The sequence below is a fragment of the Apostichopus japonicus genome, chromosome 9, assembly GCF_037975245.1.
Source record: "Apostichopus japonicus isolate 1M-3 chromosome 9, ASM3797524v1, whole genome shotgun sequence".
In the NCBI taxonomy this organism is placed as follows: Eukaryota; Metazoa; Echinodermata; class Holothuroidea; order Aspidochirotida; family Stichopodidae; genus Apostichopus; species Apostichopus japonicus.
In genome coordinates, this window is record NC_092569.1 from 30,428,859 (window position 1) to 30,452,430 (window position 23,572).

The 23,572-nt window shown below is 36.0% G+C and overlaps 1 long non-coding RNA gene across 3 annotated transcripts in view; it reads left to right on the forward strand.

Moving 5' to 3' along the window:
• Positions 1 to 23,505, forward strand: part of LOC139973421 (uncharacterized) — a 30,124-nt gene extending 6,619 nt beyond the window's left edge. For 2 of the 3 annotated variants that reach the window (XR_011795206.1, XR_011795205.1), the window contains 2 exons: positions 691 to 4,714; positions 17,539 to 20,755. This is a non-coding gene — a long non-coding RNA (uncharacterized lncRNA). The other variant, XR_011795207.1, reaches the window with a different exon arrangement.
• Positions 23,506 to 23,572: the final 67 nt, after the last annotated feature.

The following is a 23,572-nucleotide window of genomic DNA, read 5'->3' on the forward strand; positions in this document are numbered from 1 at the left end:
AAACGAGTATCGTGCTACGTTTTAATTTTATTACGTTCAGTGTGGTTTATGATCGAAGGTTTTGTAATTGTGCGTAGTTGTGATGTCAATTCTACCAAACCGATAAAAAGAGTAGGAATGCTGATTTACTTGTTCTGGTTGATATCATCCATATGTTTAAGAACCCTTTATGAGTGATTATGTTAGCTAAGTTACTTTGCTTTTGGTTGGGAAGGCAAAATTAAAGCAGTTTCGAAAGGACAGGAAGTGATACTACTAACCAACACTTTATAACATGCATGAACTAGTACAATACATATTATATACCGTGAAATGTACGGTATGATCTATTCTACACTATCAATATGTATGTACAAATATCTAATTATCACAGTTTGGAACAGTCGAAGTTTGTCAGTGGTATGCTATATGAACAATACTTCCTTGTTTTATGATGTCTACGTCACACCCTGTTTGCGGAATCGAGTATCCTCATATCTGATTGAATAAACATGTCAGCTGTTTTGTTGGGCTTTCACTGAATTTTTATTATCTGTAAAAATTACATCCATACTGACTGTAAACAATAAAAACATCTTTGTCATTTATATTAGATATTGAATCCAAAGAGCTTGTTTTGACATTTAAAAATGTACACTGATATCAGATTACAAACCTCTCTTTTAATTAAAATATTATTTTAATTTGTAGCAAGAAAGGCTCCAGGGGCTTTAAAACAAGTCAAGAATGCAGAGGAGAGACGAGTGGTCGGAGGGAAGGCTAGACGTGAGACCTTATTCGTTCCCACGGCAGCAAACCAAACGTAAAAATTTTCTAAAAAAAACATTCTAGTTCAGCTGACTTATTTCAGATGAGCTATAGCGATGCGCATGCTGCGAAAATACACTGCGTAACGATATTTGTTTTTAGGCCACTGCATATCTGGCTATATTACAAAATATGAAAGTTTATATTGTCCATCAGTTAAGTTCGTCAAATGTATTAAAGTCCAGACATTGAACAATAAACAAGAATCATCATACTGGAAAACTTGTAAAAGAGTACTATGTTTGTCTTTCTGATATATTATGTAAAAAGAACATGTAAAAGAATTTAAACAGGAAACAAAATCTGCTGATAATGATATCATATTATCAGGGGCGTAGCCTACATTTTTTTTTTGGCCAAGTTTTCCTTTTTTAAAAACAAATTCAAATCGATAAGCTTGCTGGACGAGTTTAAGAGTCTAGACAGGAAAAACTATTGAAATGAACGTAGCAAGAATATGGCTAAATTAGGTGACCTCTTCTTCTGTCATCTATGCTGTCATTTCTATCGCGTGCCGTTTCATTCAGCACTCTACCCGCCGAAAAAGACTAGGATCCGATCTTGTCAGTTTTTTAACATGTTTTTGTTTTTAACCCGTTTACGCAGATAATATTTCAGTGGAGAAAACACTTGAGAAATTTGCATCAGATGGCAATCGTCGGATAGCTCTCGCCTTCTCTTATTAGGCTAACTTAAACATTTACTAGCTACAGTTGTATCATACATTTCTGGACTATCTTTGTATCTACAAGTATCAGAAGTTGAAAAGTAAGACTGCTCTGTACATGTACCTTGCTAATTTTAATGCATTATGTAGTATTGAATTACGTACTATTATAAATCGTTGGTTTTTTGGGGTTTAAAAGTGATATTGAATGAGGTGTCTCAAGTTAGCAAGAGGCCAGGGAACCAGAATGAACATTCGGGAAGTGCTGTTTCCGGCCATCTGGGGGGTTTGTAAAACCAAAATTTTTTTGTACGCTCCGCGCCAACTGATGGTGGCGCTCCGCTCAGATAGTCGTGCCTACAACTTTGAAATTCCATATCAATCGCAAAATGTACTCCCCCCCTTTCAAATTCCTGGCTACGTCGCTGCGAAGTGCATATACTGTTGGTTCTTTGTTTTTGCAATGGGGCATAGTTTATCCCTAGTAATTAGTACAACGACATATTGCATACAATATGTTCGTGACAGTGTTTCCAAGCAAAACAGGAGATGGGAGGAAGGAAATGAAACCCGATGTGTCTGCTTTGTCTTACTTTTTTGCACAAACAAATGGATAAACGGCTCAAAAATATTGTCATTCAAAACAAATTTCTCAGCGTTGCTGATCTGGTTGGTTACTTGCTGGTAGCAAAGGATACTCAGCCATGTTTTTGCGGGTGTGCGGGTGTCGGTGTGCGCGCTTCTCTGACAGTTGCGTTGGTCGGTGATATCTCAAAAACGGAGTGATGGATATTTGTCATACTTTCTATGTAGATGTACTATAGTAAGAATTTGTGCTTCATATTTGTTGGCACTGACCTTTTGAATATTAATGAGGTAATGGGGTCAACCGTAAAAATCTTTACATTGCAATAACTCCGCAACCGTAAGTCGGACTGTAAACAAACTTGAGATATTGTTGATGGTTAATGTAGATGGAACATGAAGGCCCAAAATTTTAAATTTCCACCTTTAATGCCTCTTGGGACACATTCTTTGGGTCCGATTTTGTGGGCCTCAATATTTTTGGGACCATTAAGGCCCACATTTTCTTTACATTGCAATAATTCAGCAACCGTAAATCCAATTGTAGCCAAACTCAGTTTACAGTTGTTGGTTAATGTAGCTGGTACATTTCGTCCCGACAAAATCTCCGGGCCCGTTTTAGGCCGGGTGGGCCCAAATTTTATTTTTACGTCAAATGCATTTTGGGTCACATTCTTTGGGCCCGATTTCTTGAGGGACCATTTGGGCCCACATTTTGGAGGGTTCAGTTCTTTTGGGGGAAACTATATTTTAAGCGACTTTGAGCCAAATATTTTTGGGACCATTTAGGCGTAACATTTTATCAGGGCCCAATTTTTTGGGGAGGTGCCAAATTTTAAACTTGCAATAACTCCACAACCTTAAATCAAGTTGCATCTAAACTTGGAATACAGTTTTTCGTTGATAGCTGGTACATGTGGGCATAAATATTTTGCTATTGAATGATGACATACAACACATTAATATTCCACTTAGCAAGGAACCATAGCGCCTGTTGGGCTCTTGCTTAACAATCGTTCCATATGCTGCGTATCGTAATAGTCCACGCAAAAAGAAGAAATTGAGTGATATTGATATTTCAATAGCTATTCCGGTTTTTACTATAGTCAATATTAATATGTACTAAACCTCCGAATGATCCATTGCTACATAAATGATGACTAGTCCCGCTCATTACAGGACTGAATGTTTCCGAACCAAATCATTTTCCTTTAAATTTATATAAACGAGAGAGCATTCTTGGATAACTTTCAATACCACTTGTGCTGGACAGCAACATGAAATGAATTGTATAAATATATGTATTTATGTATGTATATGTGATCTTCCCGCAAGCAGGAACTCGCGAAAGAAGCCATGGAGGCTTATAGACTCGTAAGCTGACCGAAGCCAATCTCTCGGCACACATCCATTTAGCGTCCATGTCGTGAAGTTGTTATTGAACAACATCCTTGCCAGACGACACACATTGCTGTCGGCGGGAATCGAACCGGGGATCTCATGACTGGGAGACGCCGGCGTTAACCACTAGGCTATACACTCCGCCGTTATGTTATATGAAGTTTCATGTTTGAAGTAAAATGTTTGAAGTTTGAAGTAAAATGTTATTTGAAGTTTCATGGTTTGCTCTTGAGTTTCGTGTTGTATCTGAGGAACTGACCTAATAGTTTGTGTGTTAGAATAAATAGTCCAGCCGCTGTAATTAATGAGCCTCAAATGGTCATTCCTCAAGTAAAAATGGTCCAGAAGTACAACATGGATAAATAGCAGTGATTCTTACGGTCATATCAAATTTAAGTCTGTGCCTTTATTTCTCCTGAATGTTATCCTTTCTAAGAAAATTGTATTACTGTGTTACGTTAACACTGTCAATCGAATTACCGTCAAGTTACGCTGGCTCCTTTACTAAATCACAACATACCTTTCCGTCATTTAAGTCTGTTGTTCTTGTAATTTGCAAACTTTACGGTAGTTGACATTATAGTGTAGTGTTTGTGGGAACGATTGACGCAAGTAAAACAACATCCAGAATTGTACACTGCGTCTCTTTTGCCTTCTGATTATGAAGTAAATACAAGTTATAAGTAACATCGCGAAGTTAAACCTAATATCAAACCATTAACCACACCGGAACGAAGGAGAAATTAAACAGACGCGAAGTCAACGTATTGACACTACTGTTTAACTCTTTGCTCAGGCCTAAACTCGACGACGTACAATAAATTTGCCTTAACAAGCGTAATGTCAATATTATCCTTAGATACTGCAAACTCTTCCATAGTCATCCGGTTCACGGGAAGTTGTTGACATGCTCACTTACAAAATGTCAAGAACTGTGTTCTACATGTGACTTCAGGGACACGTTAGCGTTAGACATCCATGGTAGTATTATATTAGGGATTTAGTATGAGCCTACAACAAGCTATAGTTATAAGACGTATACACGTGCCTTCAGTTAATATATATGATTAGTGTGTATATTTCTATATCGAATACGCACGGTACCTTATATTCTACACGGGATAACAAGTTCATGGATAATGTTGTTGTTTTAACTACTGTCTACGCGTGTTGCACCAGGAGTTTTTGTAATGGACGATTATGGAGGCCGGAAAACGACGAATATATTGGGACTGACTGCTATCCCGACTCAAGGTAAGTGCCCTTATAACAGATTCGCATATCTAAACCTCCGGATTACGGTCCATCTGTCACAACGTGTAATTTAAATAATTTCCGTATGTGATATTAGTATCCAAACTGACCCTGGGTTTCTGCTCTCCCTCAATGAAATATTAGTAGTTAGGGATGGGCGGTCTTAGGTGGTCACAGCGACCTATCCTTATTGTTTCTGTTGTGTTGATCAATGATTTTTTTTTTCAGATGCCCCCATTTCAGACAAATCCCGTACTCTTCGTTATTCGTAACTTCATGTAGAATTAAAAGACAGGTTACGTACAGTTTAGGCATTACTTTATAAAAATAGAGATGGCGATTAAGATTTCAGTACTTTGGTTTCCATGACGAAGCTAAGCTGTTTTCAGCAGGAGTTCATCACCTTACTTTAAGTAGAGTTAGAGTTATTCACAATTGTTCTGGATAATTGTACTATTAACCGCTTCAATAAATGCATCTTGGTCAGTATAGTATATGTAGCTGTTTCGTTAAATCTAGACGTCAAAAACTTTGTTCTACCAAATGAAGTTTAATCAGGGATTTATTACCTGAAGCTATTACATACTTCGTCCAGACACTTTCGTGTTAGTATTAAAGTGAGAGCGAAGTCACATATTTAAATCAAATATATAATACATCACCACAACACCACATCACCACAATATATAATACATCACCATCCTGGTGGAAATTCCAGTTGAACTTTTGAACTAGGTTCAATTGGAATTTTCTATACGGAAATTGGCCCAAATTTGAACTAGGTCGAACTGGGTGAACTGGGGTTCCCAACAGGGTCCAACTGGTTCAACTTTGTTTTACTGGGTCCAACTGGTTCAACTATATTTTACTGGGTCCAACTGGATCAACTATGTTTTACTGGGTTCAACTGGTTCAACTATGTTTTACTGGGTGCAACTGGTTCAACTATGTTTTACTGGGTCAAACTATGTTTTACTGGGTCAACTATGTTTTACTGGGTCAACTATGTTTTACTGGGATTCAACTGGGTCAACTATATTTTGCTGGGTTAAACTGGGTGAACTATTTTTTTTACTTCTTATATTTTTAAATAGTTTTAACTGGGATTCTCAACTGATGTTCTCTACACTTATATAACACCACACTGTAAGAAGTGTTCATTTTTTAACAGTAGATCTATACTGTAAGTATTAAGGGTGTTAGCCACTGAAAATAAATGTTTGTTCTCGATCAGAGAACTCTGGGTTTGGTGTGATGACCTAACACAGAGCAAGATACATATAAAAATGAAGAAGTCAACTGGATTGGATCAAAAGAAATTATAATTATGAATAACAAACAATGTACAGCTGATCTGGGCCCAGTCAAAAAATTAAATGAAACAACTTACAGTCGTGAGGTGCGCACCCAAAATAAAAAGTAATACACTTAATTAAAAAGTCTGTTCTGGTGAGTTGGCCTGCTGGTGACATTATGTATTTCACGACCTCAGACCTTCCACGACATCAGATATTCTACGACATCAGTAAAGTTGAACCCAATAAATGGTATTATGAATGTCCGATCCCAGCAAAAAAGTATCCTTTAATTTATATGAAATAGTGTTCCAGGGTATCCTTTCACTAAAATATTGTCAATATCCTTTGTAATAAAATAATGTCCTTTATAAGTGACGGTGTCCTGGAATATATCTTTTATTGTAAAACAATATCCTTTATAGTTAATAGTATCCTATATAAATAGTGTCTCAGACTGGCAGTTGAATATCACAACTTCCATAAAATAATAAGGTCTATGTACAGTAACTTGAACTATGTAAATTAAGGATTAAAACAAACTATCCAGCCATTGAACTATCTTTCTCTTCTTTTAAAACTGCCTTGCTCAGATACTCATAGCCAACTGCCAAATCCCTATACCCTGTACCCTCACAAAACTCCTTTGTTCCTAAAATATATAGGCACAGACCCCATTTCCTGTGATGGTTTATTTCCAGGAAGAGCAAGATAGCTGCCTAGCAACCCAGAAGAGAGAAAGTTGTTAATCAACCTCTTTGCTGCCAGAAGACAACATACAAATGTATAGCCTCTGTACAGTGAGCACTGCACAGCGCACTAATAAACAAGTAAAACTATGGTACAGAACAAAACTTGATGTAAGAGCTGACCATCTTACACTGTACAAATGAAGCCTCACTTGAAATTAGATTGAAAGTTTGATCATATGCTCATAATGTTCAGTGTCGGGCATCCTCACATTTGTAGCATATAAGTGTATGCTGTACACTTCACTAGGCAAAATGACAAAGTATGTTATTATGCCAATAGGACACTTCATGTTTGAAACAAGAATCAAGGCAATTGCGTAAATTTTGAAAATTGCTATTGTATGTTTGCTAGTTGACAATAACTTTCCTTAAATCATGCGGCTAAATATAGGTGTTAACTTGAGTATAACTAGGTTAGGCCCCTATAAGCTAGGCAACTATAACGTTAGGTTATGTCTAACGTTAGTAAATGTGGTATACCTAGTAGGGAACCGGTTTGTTAGGCCTAGCCTATACTATAGTCCTAAGTCACTAGCCTATATAGGCCTATAAAGTTTCTGTTGAATTTAAATATTTATGATGAAGAGCACGTTTACAAACAATTATAATATTACAAGTATGTGTCAATAATATAAAGATACTGCAAGATCACAAAGGAGGGAACTTAGCCGCGGTAATAATTTAAAATTGTTGGCAAAATCGGTTACAAATGCGATTATTCTGCGAAGCTTCTGTTGGCGTATGTGGTTTGCGGATTCGAAATTTATAAATTTTGCGCTAACACAAGGTAAAAATGTCAAAGTTCAAATTTGGTCGGATCATACTATTTTGCACTAGCAAGGCATTTTGCCTACCAATTGTTCAAATCGACGAACAAATTATAACATATTTTTTTTCAAATTTATTATATAATAATTATTTCATATTTTTAATCATTGCGGTACAAAAATGTAATTGTTTAATCATAACTGTGATAAATATGACAAAGATTTATTTTAGACCCCTCATAAGTTGTCTAATTTAGCATTTTTCAATATATTACTATACGGTAACTGCTTACGAACTTACACTAAAATATTCATAATAATTACGCCTAAAATAAAAGCAGTAAACATAGTCCAAACCCAGTTGATCCAGTGTGAGACCTATTGTTCAACCCCAACAGGGCAAGTTCAACAGTAAACATATCTCAAATCCAGTTGGGCTTGTGCAAACCAGTGAAACCTAGTTAAACCCCAGCTGGGTCAGTTCACCACCCAATAGTCCAAACCCAGTTGGGCCGGGGCAAAACCAGTTGAAACCTAGTTCAACCCAACAGGGCAAGTTCACCAGTCAACATAGTTCAAACCCAGTTGGGCTAAGGCAAAACCCAGTGAAACCTAGTTGAAACCCAACTGGATCAGTTCAAACATAGTTCAAACTCAGTTGGGCCTGAACAAACCCAGTTGAACATCGTGTAAACCCAGTTGAACCTAGCTCATGTACAGCATAGCCCAGTTGGAACCCAGTAAGACCCAGTTAAACACAGTTAAAAAACCACTTAAACATAGTAGGCCCTTGTAGAACCTCGTTGATTTTTTAACTGGGTTGTACTGGAATTTCTACCAGGGCACAACACACGGAATGCTGATAATGCACATTACTTTCCTTATAAAACATCAATTGGGAGGCTCCGTCTTAGAAATCGTGCAATAAAGACATGGAATTGCATAACAGAGAGTTTCAAAACCAAAGTATCCAGTAAAATATTCAAAAAGCATCTAACTAAAGACGTAATATCCAGTTATTAATAAGTCATCCATTCATTGGCACGATAACAAATTATTATTGTAAATATTATCATCAAATAGTATTCATTGATTGTCGAATTATTCTATTTTGTATTGATATGTAAATACTTTTCTTCTTTTCTTTATACAGGGAGTCTTCTACTTTGTTAAGCTGTTGTATGCCTTTTGGAAGACTTCCTTCACACTGTAAATTTACACGTGAAAAACAAATAAATCAAATCAAATCAAATAATGTAGTGTTTGTGAAACGAAGCACATTGTTCCAGCTCTCGGCCTCACATCTTGTTCCGTTAATGAGATTTAAGATATTGTTGTTTTAATATTCACTTTATTTGTAAAGTTTAGTTTAGTTTAGTTAAGTTTAGATTAGTAGAAAAAAGAATGAGAAGGGACACCCAAGTCCCCATCAAGGACCCTATAGGAGAGGAAAAAACTGATGACACAAACACTCAGACCCGATTACAATGCTTAAAGTGCTTGTCCAAAGCATTCTTAAACCCATTGACACTACTTGCAAGTACAACTTTCTCAGGCAAACCGTTCCACTCATTCACAACCCTATTAGAAAGTTATGCCGAATATTAATCCTACTTTGTGAATTTTGGAGTTTAAGACAATGACCTCTGGTACAACTACTATTAGCAAACATGAATAAGTCGGTAAAGGATCAATTTTCAAAACCATACACAATCTTGAAAACCTGAATCGAGTCCCCACGTAACCTCCTAAGCTCCAGTGTGGTGAGATTCAACAGCTGTAACCGCCTATACTAAGGAACACTCTTTAAGGAACTAATCATCCTAGTAGCCCTCCTCTGGACCTTTACAAGTACTTCCTTAACTTTAGCAAAATATAGGTTCCAAGCTTGCACAGCATACTCCAGATGAGGCCTAACCAATTGCTTATAAAGCCTAACTACTATGTCCTCTTTCAGAAAACTGAAGTTCCTGTTGATCATACCTAAAACCCTATTACCTCTTTTAGCAGCTTCAAGACAATGTTTAGAAGGTTGCAGAGATGAGTCAATGTAGATACCTATGTCTCTTTCAACAAAGAACTCCTGTAACTCCACACCATTAATATTGTAGGTATACTTTTGGTTACTACTACCTATGTGTATTACCTCACATTTGTCAATATTAAAAGGCATGTGTCATCCCTGAGACCAGGAAAAAACCTTATCCAAATCCGTTTGAAACTTCTCAGAATCGTTTTTGGAAGAGACCTCAGAATACAATTTAGTGTCATCAGCAAACTTCTTAGCTGTGCAAAAAATATCTCCGTCAATGTCATTTATATAGGCAACAAACAACAAGGGACCCAAAACAGACCCTTGTGGAACCCCACTAGTAACATCCTGCCAAGAAGAAGCACAGCCTTTAATTACTACCCTCTGTTTCCTATTACCAAGCCAATTCTCGATCCAAGACAGTAAATTGCCATTGACACCTATACTCTTCAACCTAAGTAGAAGACGCTGGTGGGGCACTTTATCAAAGCCTTCTGGATATCCAGGAACACAACATCTACAGACTTCTGCCTATTTACTGAGCTTGTTACATCTTCCATAACTCAAGGATATTAGTGAGACAAGACCATTTTTTGACAAAAGCCGTGTTGAGACTCTCTGAACAACGACTGACTGCTAAAGTGACAGACCATAGACTTTTTACCAATAGACTTACAAACAACACTATTGAGACTAACGGGCCTATAATTACAGGGCTTAGACTTATCACCCTTCTTGAGGGCGCAAACATCTGTGATATCATAGTTGGGTTAAACACCAGCCACTTATTTTGTTTTGTTATTCTTTTGCTGAAGTGATGGTAGCCTTGTGGTGGAAAATTCGAATCTTTTTTATGAAGGGATGATTATATCATCATTGAACAGTGATTTCAATTGAGGAGTAGTTGAATAAAGTTCCACTCCTTTCCGGTGTATTTTATTTTGGACTATACCATTAGATAATAGGTTCGCTTCGAGTTTAACAATGGTTAAAGGTCGGCATGTGAAGTATCGTTTAATAATTTGAGAACGACGAAACAACAACTGTTTAGATTGTACACATATGCAATACACCCCTCTCTTAATAGTAGAATATACCGACCGGATACGACCATTTGCGATATTATCCATGTATGACATCACTAGACATTTACCCAATGTGTCAGTCGAAATACAATCAAGAACTTTCAAAATTTCCTTCCGAGCTTCCGAACTAGGAATGAGGGCGTGTGGACTCATATGTTTTAACTTGCTTCCTGTTTATTGTAAATTTACATTTAATCTTAGACTTCGATACCAAAAAGAAAATAAGAGATGTTCACAGTATTCGAAAAAGAGCTCAATTACCTTGAAAAAGTGTTCATTGCCTAAACGCCATACAGTACAAAAAGTTATAACTCACGTGATACATTAATATGTCCCTCTTAGTGATACAAATGCCAAAATTAACTGGAAGCAAAGTTTTTGTATTTAATGTTATCCGTTCTTTTTTAATCTGAACCTTACAATTAAACTATCATTTATTTATTATTTATTTCTTAATGATACGTCTATAATTACATGCTGGACAATCCTGGTACTTCAACGCCTACCTTCCCCCTGCCATGGAAAGTTATTTATGAGAGGAAACAACATCGTTAAACGGAGGGAGGGGGGTTACTAGAGGAAACTGTGATATTTACTAAAGATTCCACTTGGTAAAGTGCATTTCAATATCAAAAAAGAGAAGAAATGAAAATTAAAAAAAAAATGGTCTCCATAATGACTGACTGGCAGTTTGGGTTCGTGGTTTGCGCTCGTGTTGAATTGTAAGAGCGCCCTCTATTACTTCCGGGTGGTACATGTATCGGAGGGGAACCTTTTCATCGCATACGATATGAAGTAATGGAATTGAAGAGCTTTTATTGAAACGTTTATCCAGCAATATTTTAGCAAGATCCGTCAATATTAACTTAATCATAATTCAATAAGTTTACATTTTCTAGATTGTTATAAACATTTCTTTTGTGCACTTCATACATTTTCTCCCGTTTCGGCGAAGTTGTTTTGGTTTCTTGGTTTATGTTTTTCTTAAAGAGTAGCTTATGAATGTCGACATATCTAACACGTCCTACCAGTGTTTTTTTCTCAAATGAAAGTTTACAAATGTGTTTTTCAATGAATCAAAATAAATATGAGAAACGATTTGTAACTATGTATATAACAAATTGGTAATAACGTTCTAAAATAAATTGTTAATATATTCTATGGGTTTATACTGCTTGTCTCATGCCCAACCCTTGTACACAGCACAAGATTGTACAAGCTTAATTACTGACAGTATGTTAAATTTATTTAAGTTTCTCTGCAGTATCGGCGTTCCATAAGTTCCATTACTATCACACGACATAACTACTTCCACGAAAGATAGGCAATAAAAATGAATATACATGTTAATTGTCTAGTATATAGTCAGCCAACTATAAGTAAATAAAGATCTTACTATTGTTGCTTTCAAGGGTTGCATACGCCACTTTTGTAGTTACTGTTATGAAGGTATATGAGGAATAAGTAAAAAACAGGTAAAGAACAGACAAATGCACACTGTTGTATTGAAAGTTTGATTCAATGAGTTATTCCAAGGCGGTATTCAATGATGTTATCTTTCGTTAGCAAAAAAAAATAGCTTTGGAAAGAATGCTTTCGTTATCTTAAAGACATCTCTATCATTTCTTGTGCACTGTCTGAATTATTCTGGTTTCGTAAAATAGTGATTTTCGATATCTTAGTCAGAGGGTTGTGTAAAAAAGAGGCATGTATTTATATAAATATTTTAAAAATCAACGAATGAACTTTCAACTTGGTAACTGCGTGTTATTGTAGTGTCCACTCGGTACTTTGCACAACCCGCATGTTCTTTATACCAAACTTTAACGAAGAAGGGATACAGAAGCACTCAGTGTGCATATATGCAAATATAACGACATGCTTATAAATCGATAGTAAAGTTAACCAAACGTGTCATCGGTGATAATACACTTTACAGGAGAGTATACGATATTTAGTTTATAGCCATTGACGTGTACTAGTTTAAATACCACATGCTCTCCCAACGATATGGATTTTTTTTTTATCATGAAGTAATATTAATTATATACAACGTGTATTTAACACATCGATAGGGAGGGGTGTCTGTGGTTCATGGCAGGTATATTTTAATCAATTACAATGCGCAAACGCTTGAAGCATTGTGGTTTACTCGTATCACGTGTATTTATTTGGTTTAGTTTAGTAGAAAAAAAGGATCAGGAGGGACACTCAAGTCCACATCAAAGACCCGGAAAAAACTGAAGACACAAACACTCGGACCCGATTACAATGCTTAAAGTGCTTGTCCAAAGCATTCTTAATCACATTCACACTACTTGCAAGCATTGGTGGCATTATTAACCTTTGTATCTACGGAGCTGTGAGCAGGAGTGATATAGTAGTGAATATACAGTCCATGTATGTTTATATCTTCTTCAGTTTTTCTTAATTACAGTTATCTCTCATTCGAGTATTCCCTTTACTTCATACTGCAGTGGTTTTTATAGTGTAACTATCCATTCCCGACATTGACAGATATATAGAGGGCTGATGTTTATTTACAACAGATCGGTCAATTAAGCAGCTTAGGCTGGTATAAACTCATACTGGGACATTTACACTGAAATAATGTACCATTACAACCCACATACGATACAAAAGGTCGGGTTTGGAAGATCCATAACCATGTATGGTCAAAGTTTCTCGCTATTTCAGCGTAGCTCTTAAAAAAACAAAAAACACTGTCGTTCTGAAATCACAATAACAAGTTTGAGCCTCTATAGTCTAAGAAATAAAGACAGTGTATAAATTCTAACGTAATTATGTACAGATAATGTCACTAACAAGTCATTTAATGGGTCGATCTCGCCAAGTAATACTCAATTAAGTGTGTTGACGCAAACTTTTGTGCTTAGCCACTATCGTTTACATTAAAATGTAACCATAAATTTTTGACCATGGATCAAAATATCGTAATAATATATCTGAAGTAGAGTTCGGTCATGCTTTCTACCTAGCAATTCCTCTGTTGGCACTTAACTTATTTTTCCATACCATTAAATATATGTGTAGCATAAGCTCATCTCTATATAAGTAAATGTGTGTATGCGTTTAGCACTAATGAAAGGGATATGCCGGACAGGCAGACAATCTAACTCATTATATTTAAAATAATTCTGAACAGTTGTAGCCTTAAGAAACCCCCAAATCAAAATCTAGGTAACTTTAATGCAACACAAAACCCACCAACTCAAATCTAGGTAACATTTAAACTTTGCTGGCTCCAAGAAGTACATTGTAGTGGGAAAATAAAAACCACTTTGTCAGAGAAAAACGATTCCACGCGTTTTTACACCTTCTGTAAATTGGAGTAGTTTATTACCACGAGATAGTCCTTATCCACTCCAGATTGTTGTAATTATCTTCTTTCCCTGTTTAACCTCACCAGGGGCGGCCGAACCAGAGGATACATGGCAACGTACCTCCTCCTCCGCCCATCCCCTCCCTCCCCACTACTCCCCATTCCGCACATACAAAAGTGTCTTTTCTCGTGAATGAGAATTGCGAATTGCGAATGAGAATTTTGGTAATAAAGGAAGGCTTACTTCCTTACCATTTTGTAATTGAACAGTGAAAACTTACAAAAGTATATTTTACTTGAAATGTGCCCCTTGTTGAAAAAGAAAAAAACATATTTGTTTTCTACCCTACCCCGCCCCTCCTTTTCACCGCCACTCAACATCGCACTGTATCTATATCAGCACGTATATTAGCAATAAATGTATTTATTGATTGACTGCAATTTTTCAATCTAGCAAGATTTCATATAATATTCCATATAGCATAATAGCGAAATTTGAGTAGAAAATCACTACATAATTGCTTTCCTATCTTTTAAAATAACGAGAGACGGAATATTTCTACATCAGAACCATGTTTGGAGAAAACCTGTACGCTGACAATAATATTACAATTTATGCTCCATTATAAATAAATGATTATAAATTTCACTTATGCAGTGTTATATATATATATATATATATATACATATATATATATATATATATATATATATATATATATATATATATGTATATATATATATATATATATATATATATATATATATATATATATATATATATATATATATATATATATATATATATATATATATATATATCATGTCACCGAGACGACGCTCAATGAAGCTGAACAAGGTGGTTGTATGTTTTAGCCTATTTATTCACACGCGTGGTTTGAACAGGACCACGGTGAAAACTAGAAAGTAAAGATATCCAAACATCAATATACAAACATTGGTGAAATAAACACATGAATTGAACAAATCAATAATAACCTAATAATGCATTATATTTCTCCTTATAAAACAACGCACAAAAGGAAGAAGTATAACAAATAACAAATAACATTTGGCAACATGAAACAAGACATAGAGAAAGATTGGCGACAATTACATTCTTGATAATTAACTTACAATCGTTACCGGGCAAAACCAACAGCACGACAAACTGCGGTGTACAGGAGTTTACAGGGAATAACGGCGGCTTTCTGGGGTTAACGGCGGCTTTATACTAAGGAACAGTGCTATAAACACATGCGACGCCTCTCTGAGCCAGGAGAGGAATGAAGCATGTGCACCTCACAAAATACGCAAGTATAAATCGATTACGTAATTGCACATCGATTACATAAGTATGCAAATCGAGGAGGTGGATATGAAAGGCAACCAGTAAATGGGCAGTATTGACCTCTGCCAGACCTCGACCAAGCGGAAATTTCCCTTTGGTCACGCTAAGCAATTAGCACACATCGGCAACGATGACACGTTGTTATAAACTTTCTCTCGTGCGCTAATGAGTGAAGGATAAGGGGTATTGAAAATGGCTCTGGTAAAATGCTACAAATATACCCAGAAATTTAGATTCATCAGCTAATTCATTGATATGGAAATACGACCAGTGTAAATGTGAATCTGTCAGATAATCCTCAGCCTTTTAAGGTATAAATAGTATTAAAACATCAAGCAAGTATATGAATTACCTAAAACCATTTTGAATGAGAGCAATTAGTTCAACAAAAATCAACAATAATGTGACAGCATTGAGAAGGACAATATGTCAAGTCCATTTGGCTATTACTAATTGCATTCTCTTTCCGTTCTAGTATTTCCATCCATAAATGACCACAATAATGATATTTTAGGACCAAAACATTCTAGTCATATTTTCACTGGTCTAGTTTCAGGACAGAGTGGGTGGATTACTGTCAGTGAACTACGTGGGTATTGGAGCCTTGTTGCATTTTTTTCCCTCCATGTGTATTCACGGTCAGTCAACATGGTACCCATTAATATGATAAATTGCAACAACAAATATTGTATGGTCTGTTACATATTCAAGCATCTGCAGTTAATTATCAGTTAAGGTAAGTAGACAGCAAAAGAAACCATTTGCAATACGCAGCTAAATGAGAAAAATTTACGTAGACAAGTTTGGACAAAAGGAGAAGGCAATTCAAAGCTCCGAAAAATTCGCTTTTTTTCGGGGCTGCTTTTCAACGCTCAAAGCAAATTTAAATTCATAAAAGAAATCATTAATATTTGGCTCGGTGTTACTTGTCTTGCATACGAAAATATTAGACTTCATGTGGATAATTGAAAAGTTGTAAGGGGTGACAGTAAGCGTTGCCAAAACCGTACAAAAGCTATCTTGTTTGGAGAGAAAGAATAGCTTATTAAAGAAACTCATTTCGAAATTAAGGATAAATTTGCAATTACGTAGCAGTCCCCAAAAAGAAGTTCGTCGCCGTTATTAGTGAAGACAATGCATAAGACATTTACTGGAACTTGAGGAGGTTTAATACCGAAATAATTAATAAACACTGGACTACAGCGAACAAAAGACCCAACGGAAACAGATAAGACTTGCCCAAGTCTACGGCAAGACCAGACGAGAGCTTGAACTTATTAAGAACACGAAGAATTTCTTAAAGTGGCCATGACACGAAAATATGAACTTCCTATAAATTGGGGAATCATCTAAGCATGTTCTTTAGAACATATATCAACCGTTGTGTTAGTTAAAAACTTGATTTGTTTAGTCGAAAGTTGAGAATTAATCTACCCTCTCCGGGGTTTGAATAGTTCGATTGCCCGAAACTTTCGAAATCTCATGACGTCATGTGACGTCATGTTAGGAACACGATTTGCTCTCGCTGTTTCCTCCGAACATATATACACGTACTTACACATACGACAAGTGTACATAAATACCCAACAAAATCGAGAACAAGAAATCATATCTAAATTTCCCGTGGAATGGCAGATTTAGAACCAAATGCGGCAATCAAACTTTTAAGTGATAGTGGTTCTTCACCAGGCAGTGAACTTGGGCTAGAGGTACAGTGCCCGTTCTCATATTCGAAACAGAGAGTGAGGGCAATTATCATGCCCACATTGAACAGAACGTTGAGGGTGGACCTGAGGTGTTACTGTTAGGCATGGAACAGTATTAGTTCGGGCCTGTTAACGAGTCAAAACATATTGAAGAAGAAAACCGTTGGGAAATATTGCAAGGAACATACAACATGATAAGAATTTTGTAACGTAGATTTGTTTTTTTTAAATCTGGTTCATTCTGTACATGTGTCGTTGGAATTCGCAGAACTGGCTAAACCGTATTGTGCGATTGTGTTACTGTGACTTGAAACCATATAATCCTTACAAAATCTAGTTTTGAAAATCAAAGAAACTAAAGAATGTTTCATGAAACATGAAAGTGTAAATTCACAACAAATGTAACCATAACTGTAGATTACATCACTGCTTGTTAATGTTGATATCATGGGCCCACATTGATAAATTTGAACTTATATTATGTTTTTTGTAGGCAGTACAGATACAAAGCCTACCGTCAACAGGTTCAATGGTGTTGGGGGCTCCTAGCAAGACACGTCAGGGTTGTGCTACCATCATGTGCAGTCCAAAGGATCAGAAGTGAGTTTCTGGCCAATGGTCAGTACACTGGATTCAAGTGGCCAGGAGAAAACTCAGTTGTATAGGAAGCCTTGGTTGAGAAATCCCTCCAGAAGCACCTGTTCTATTCTACGATTGTGTAAGATTATCAATCCGCCAAGTTTCCCTCAGTGTTGATGTATTGATATTCAAGAGTTTATTAAGGATGAAATGGCACTTTTCCAGACCCAACATCAACAATGAAAAGAAAAGGCAAGTTTTGAAGCATTTGGACACATCATGGAGGTAAAACAGATTTTACCTCCATGGACACATGTAGCGGCGTGACCGTGATGTTATGTAATATGTGCAAAAGTGAACGGGGATTGACCTTTATAGTAGCATTTACCTCCCAGACATGTTTGCCTAGTACCTTTAATCTGGAATCCAAAATATCCATATCGCCAATGATATTTGATAGAAAGTCATAATAAAGACCAATGGAGGCGGAAGAACTCTTGAATGTTTAGACTTTTCTTCTTCAACAGCAGGGATTTGTTTTACAATCTCTTTTCAGAAGCTAAGCAGTACAACCTTTAAATGGTATCCGATTATTTTAATGCATGTGATGCTGTGTTTCATGTTGCGCGTGAGTGTTGTACGTGTGGTCGTGTGTGGGTTACATTTTTGGATGTGAGTGGCGTTGTGCAGTGTTTCTTGGTTTAAATTACCCTTTATGCTATTTGTTTCTGGTTTATTCTAAATAATTATCACAACAACGATTGACGACAATGGACATACATCTGTTTTGAAGGCTTAAAGCCAACAATTTCATGAAAGTTGTTTTTTCTGAAACCTCCTTCGAAGTCACAAATGACATTAGTGTAATTTAAGAATGATATTGTCTATGAAAAGTACAGTTTTATTTTTATGTCCTATATACAATGATTGTTATTAATGTTGTTTAAGTCACAGGCTTGTTCAGATTGAACAGAATGACTGCATAGAACTGATAATGAATACAATTTGTTCAATGATTTAAGATTTGAACTACGTTGTGTGAACTGTTGGCTATGTGACTGTTTAAAATAAATCGCTGTAAGATTTGTACACCCTTTGGAATATAGTCTTTTTAAATACTTATTTTGACCCATCACTATCACCCAAACTCCCTGCCCAACAAAAAAAAATGGTTTTCCTGGAATACAAATAAGAAATATTATTGCCATAACTAACTGACCCAGCATATTCCAGGAATACATTGAGGCACTGAGCTTTTTCACAAGAAGATGTAACCTAGCCCTTCTGAAGCTAACCTTGTAGCTTATTACTACACAATAGGGCAATGAAGGGGGTGTTAATTTATATGGTACAGCAAAAACTCTTTGTCTACTGCGACTTCAGTGTAGTAACGCTTATACTAGTACTTGTGATAGGCCGCGCTTCCTCCGTGGGTTCACCACTTGTACCACTGGAGGTTTTCTTTTCCCCGATCTGGTCTTCGGAGTTTTTAATGTCGGTTATTTTACAGGAGAACGACTCGTTTATGTCTACCCGTTAAAGCCCAATTGTTTTATTTCATAAGAAAGGAAGGATGATAGTCTGCTTCCGTGAAGTGTTCGCTTCATACGGAGCTGTACACTGGTTAGGCCCAGTGAATCGGCGCTGCTGTTCTGCACTAACTTGGTCATAATCGCCATGTTATTTTCGTCCTTCGGCCATCGATGAAGGCTAATTACATGGGTAATGACATTACTGCAGCCCCTAGCAACACAACTGACCATTTATCTCGGATATATTACAACATGTAAAAACAAACTTGAAATTTATAACAATATAGCCTAATACAGTGGTTGTTCTTTCAGTGTAAATGTTCGTGAATGTGTGGCGGTATGATCGTTGCGCATCCGGCACTTGCATTGGCTTGGCATTTGTGTTCCTAATATGACGTCATCGTTGTCTTGTTTTAAAATCGCTTTTTTCAGAGTTCTTTATTCGGATGCAAATATTAAAATGTAATTTCTAATTATTCCTTGAAGTTTTGAAGGTGATGAGAATAGTTCTGAACAAAGATTTTCTCATAGATTCAGCGGAAGTTACGCTCGATTAGTTGGATTTTACATGTCATGGCCTTCTTAAGAGAATGTCTGTTATGATAAATGAAAAAGACAGCTTCATCCGCGTATTGAAGCAACATTGTTTCATTCCCGGTGAAATGAAGTCCCCTTAGAATTGTATTACAATGAATTGTCAAGGCTAGAATTTCTGCACACAGAGTAAAAAAATGAAGGCTTAATTAGCAGTCTTGCCTAACACCTCTATTAATTGAAAAGAAAGCTGCAGTATAACTATTGCTACAAATGCAAAAGCTACTGTTATTAAAGAGAACATGAATCCACTTTTTAAAGCTATTGCCGAAATTAAAGAAAGTGAGAGTAGAGTGAATACAGTTCCACTCCAATCTGTCAAGAGCGTGCTCAAAGTCAACTATAAAAATGAAACCTGGTACATTTAGCTCAGAAGTATAATTAATCAGATCTAAACAAATCACATATTTTCGCAAATGCATTTTACTTTAATGACACCGCTTTACTGAGGACCGATTACTTTAGGAATAACTAGTTTATGTCGTGACGCAAGGGCCTTAGCAACTATTTTGTAATCGGTATTCAGTAATGCGATAGGACGGTAACTTTTGTAGGATTATTTCCAGCTTTTATATTAAGAAGTACAGTACCTCTTGATTGTTCCTTCGACGAAGTACCATTAAGGTAACTATGGTTTAATGCGTGTAACAAAGTTTGACCAATCACTGTCAAAATTCTTATGAAAGTTAACACATAGACCATCAGAGCCTGGGGCGTTGCATATACCATCGAGAAAAGGGCTTGTTTACAATCATATAGGGAAAGAGCATCTTCACATAATTCAGAATCTTCTACAATAAAAGATGTATTTGGATAATTATTAAGGAAGTTCTTTGCAAAGCTAGTGTTAGAGTAATACCACTTTTTTTAATATATTTATTTGAATATACCGTGTTTATCAGTCAAAACACAGCCATCATTATTCTAAAGTTTCCGAATTGAACTATTGGTTTTACTTTTTTTCTAAGGCTAAGTAATGTTTGGTATTTTCTCTCTCTTCTCAACTCATCTAGCATGTCAGCCTGAAGCTTACAATTATAACAATCCAGCAGCCTATGCGGGCCTCCTTTGGTTGTGAACGGATAACAGCAGTGTCGGAAATATACAGCTGCTGTTCTAAAGTAGAATCTTTGAAAGGAGCTCACATTCTTTCTGACCATACTATACTATACCATACTATTTCTTCTAATACAATATTTAAAGTACTCCCATCGTAAAGATGGATCCGGAAAAGCACCTTTAGACAGGTTTTCACCGATAAGTGCATTAATGAGGGCAACAAAATTATGATCATTTAGAAAATCATTATTGAATTTCAGTAGCCGGGCCTCTGTTTTTTGAATGCATAGTTAGGCTAAGATTAACCATATAATGGTAGGACAAGATAGCAGGAGAAAGGGTGATGCTATTTATACAATGCTGGAGGTCACTAGAAAGAAGAAAGAAATGAAGGCCAGGAGTTACGTTAGAGCTCCATGTAAATATTTTGCACAACTGATTTCTCTTCTCCACACGTCAATGAGATCAAAGATACCCATCAATGATAAGATTAGTCGTTCCTAGGCGATAGCATGAAATTGAAATAAGCTTCTATCCAATATAATGAAAACAATATTACTAGTCAAAATACTGATGGCGAGCTTTTTTTTTATTATTTGAATAAACACATTTTGAATCAATGCAATTATCGATAAATGACAAAATATTAGACGTCAACTAGTTCCATGCAGTGCTAACTTTTCCCTTGAAAATGGTGCACCGTCATCGATATTTACCGCATAACATATGATAGCATTGTAATTCGACCGATGATCACGTTTGGGTATACCTAATCCATGTTAAGGATAATGTACATGATATGTAATGACTATACAAGGCTGATCGACACATTGCTGCCTTTCTGTCACTTTGGTTTTCTAATTATAAAAATCTTCTATAATTTCGATACAACGATATTTAACATATGTTGTAATTTCTCCGATCCTTGTGACCTTAAAGACTTCTAATTTACTAATTTGATCTTCGGATTGCCTGTATTTTTATTTTTGTTGTTGTTATACGGCAATCAGAACCGTGAAGATTCTTCCAGAAGGTACCGCGGTTATCGTTGAACAAGTAGTCACCGTTGAGATTGGAGTAGCCGCAGGAATAGACAGTTGTTTGGTAGACCGGGTTTAGGTTTGCGCAGCTTCTGTTTTTGGAATAATCATTAAAATACGATAAAGATTGCTGTCACAATCACTATGACAGATACAGTAGGTGTACTCGTAGTCTCCTGTAGCTACGCGGTTGCTGAATGAGTAGCAGTTGCTGGTAGAGCCCGTTTTACTATCGTCAGGATACCACCAGCCACCTCGGTGTTTTTCTGCGCAGTCGAAGTTACTCGATCCATCATTGTCTTGATCGTGCGTACTAAATCGATTTCCTGAATTTGCCCCCATAGCGTTGTTACCTAGAAATAACGAATAATTAGGGAATTTATTTTCTTGTTACTTTGTTCCATTTCTGATCATTTGTATGGGAACCTTAGTTCATAACATCGTTTATTATGTTAATAGATTTCGTTATATCAATATTATAATTTATAGTATAATTTCAACAATTGCGAAAAATATTAAATAATGAAGCAATATCAAGGTACGTGTGAGATGAGTAGAAATGTAAACAGCTCCTACTTTGAAGTACTCATATTTTGCCAATTGTAGTATGGTCTTGAATTTTCAACAGTGTAGGTTTTCAAATAAGAGGAAATGATGTAATTTGCTTTATTTTTTTTGTCGTCATCGTCTCTATAGTAAAATATCTTTTCTGACGTACTTTACTTCCATTTGATATCGACAAAACAATTATTTGCTTATCTGATTATACATTATAACGATAAGAACTAAGGCAGGTAATGATTTTTGAGAAGGTGAAACATACAGTTCGTCTCGACTGATCTCTGTCAAAAAAGTTCAAATTTATAGTATACTTTTGTTTTTATTATTGTAATATCATTGGCTTCTTAATAAATACAATGAACTAATTTTGAATTGTGAAATGAAACTTAAATTTCTTTTTGTTTTTTCATGAAATGTAATTATTTCACTCTTGAATAATATCTTTCATCCACAAAGTGAACTGAAATGTTGCAGCAGTTCTATGATTTCCAAACTAGTTATTATTCCTTCCTAAGATTGACAAAGCATGTGTGAAAATGCAAGAAAGTATACCCAGAACTATATAGAGGCTTGGTTGATATGATATATCATTATGTTACAATCTAAAATTATACCAACACGGGTCAAAGTGTTAAGCAATTGTACAATGAGCAATCAGTACGGGACTGTTAGCACAATGTCTAGTACATAGTTCTACATTAGTATCCACAATAGATTTATAATATGACCTGCGTATATGTACGAGTGCAAATACTAGAGTATGATTACGACTACAGGTAGTTATGTTAGAATAAGATAACGCAATAATTACACTTCTGCGTATGATTGACATTTAGCACAATACATACCAGCATTTCCATTGTAGCCACCCAATGACAGTTGGTATTTTCTCCCTCGTTACTGATTCTGAAAGATGAATAACGGCTGTGGTATGTTGATCCTTCTCTGTTTGTCTTTTCTATTAGAAGTTGGTAGGGTTTTTGGTTTGTTACTTTGTATATTTTATCGTTTCCAATCCAATGATCTCCTGTGGGGTTTCCAAAACCGTTTCTGCACTCATTCCAGTTTTGATAAAAGTTGACGGATCTACTTGTACGTCTTTGCAAAATCTATAGAAACAGAATAAACAAGTACATCGAGTGAGTAATATATGAAGTGCCCC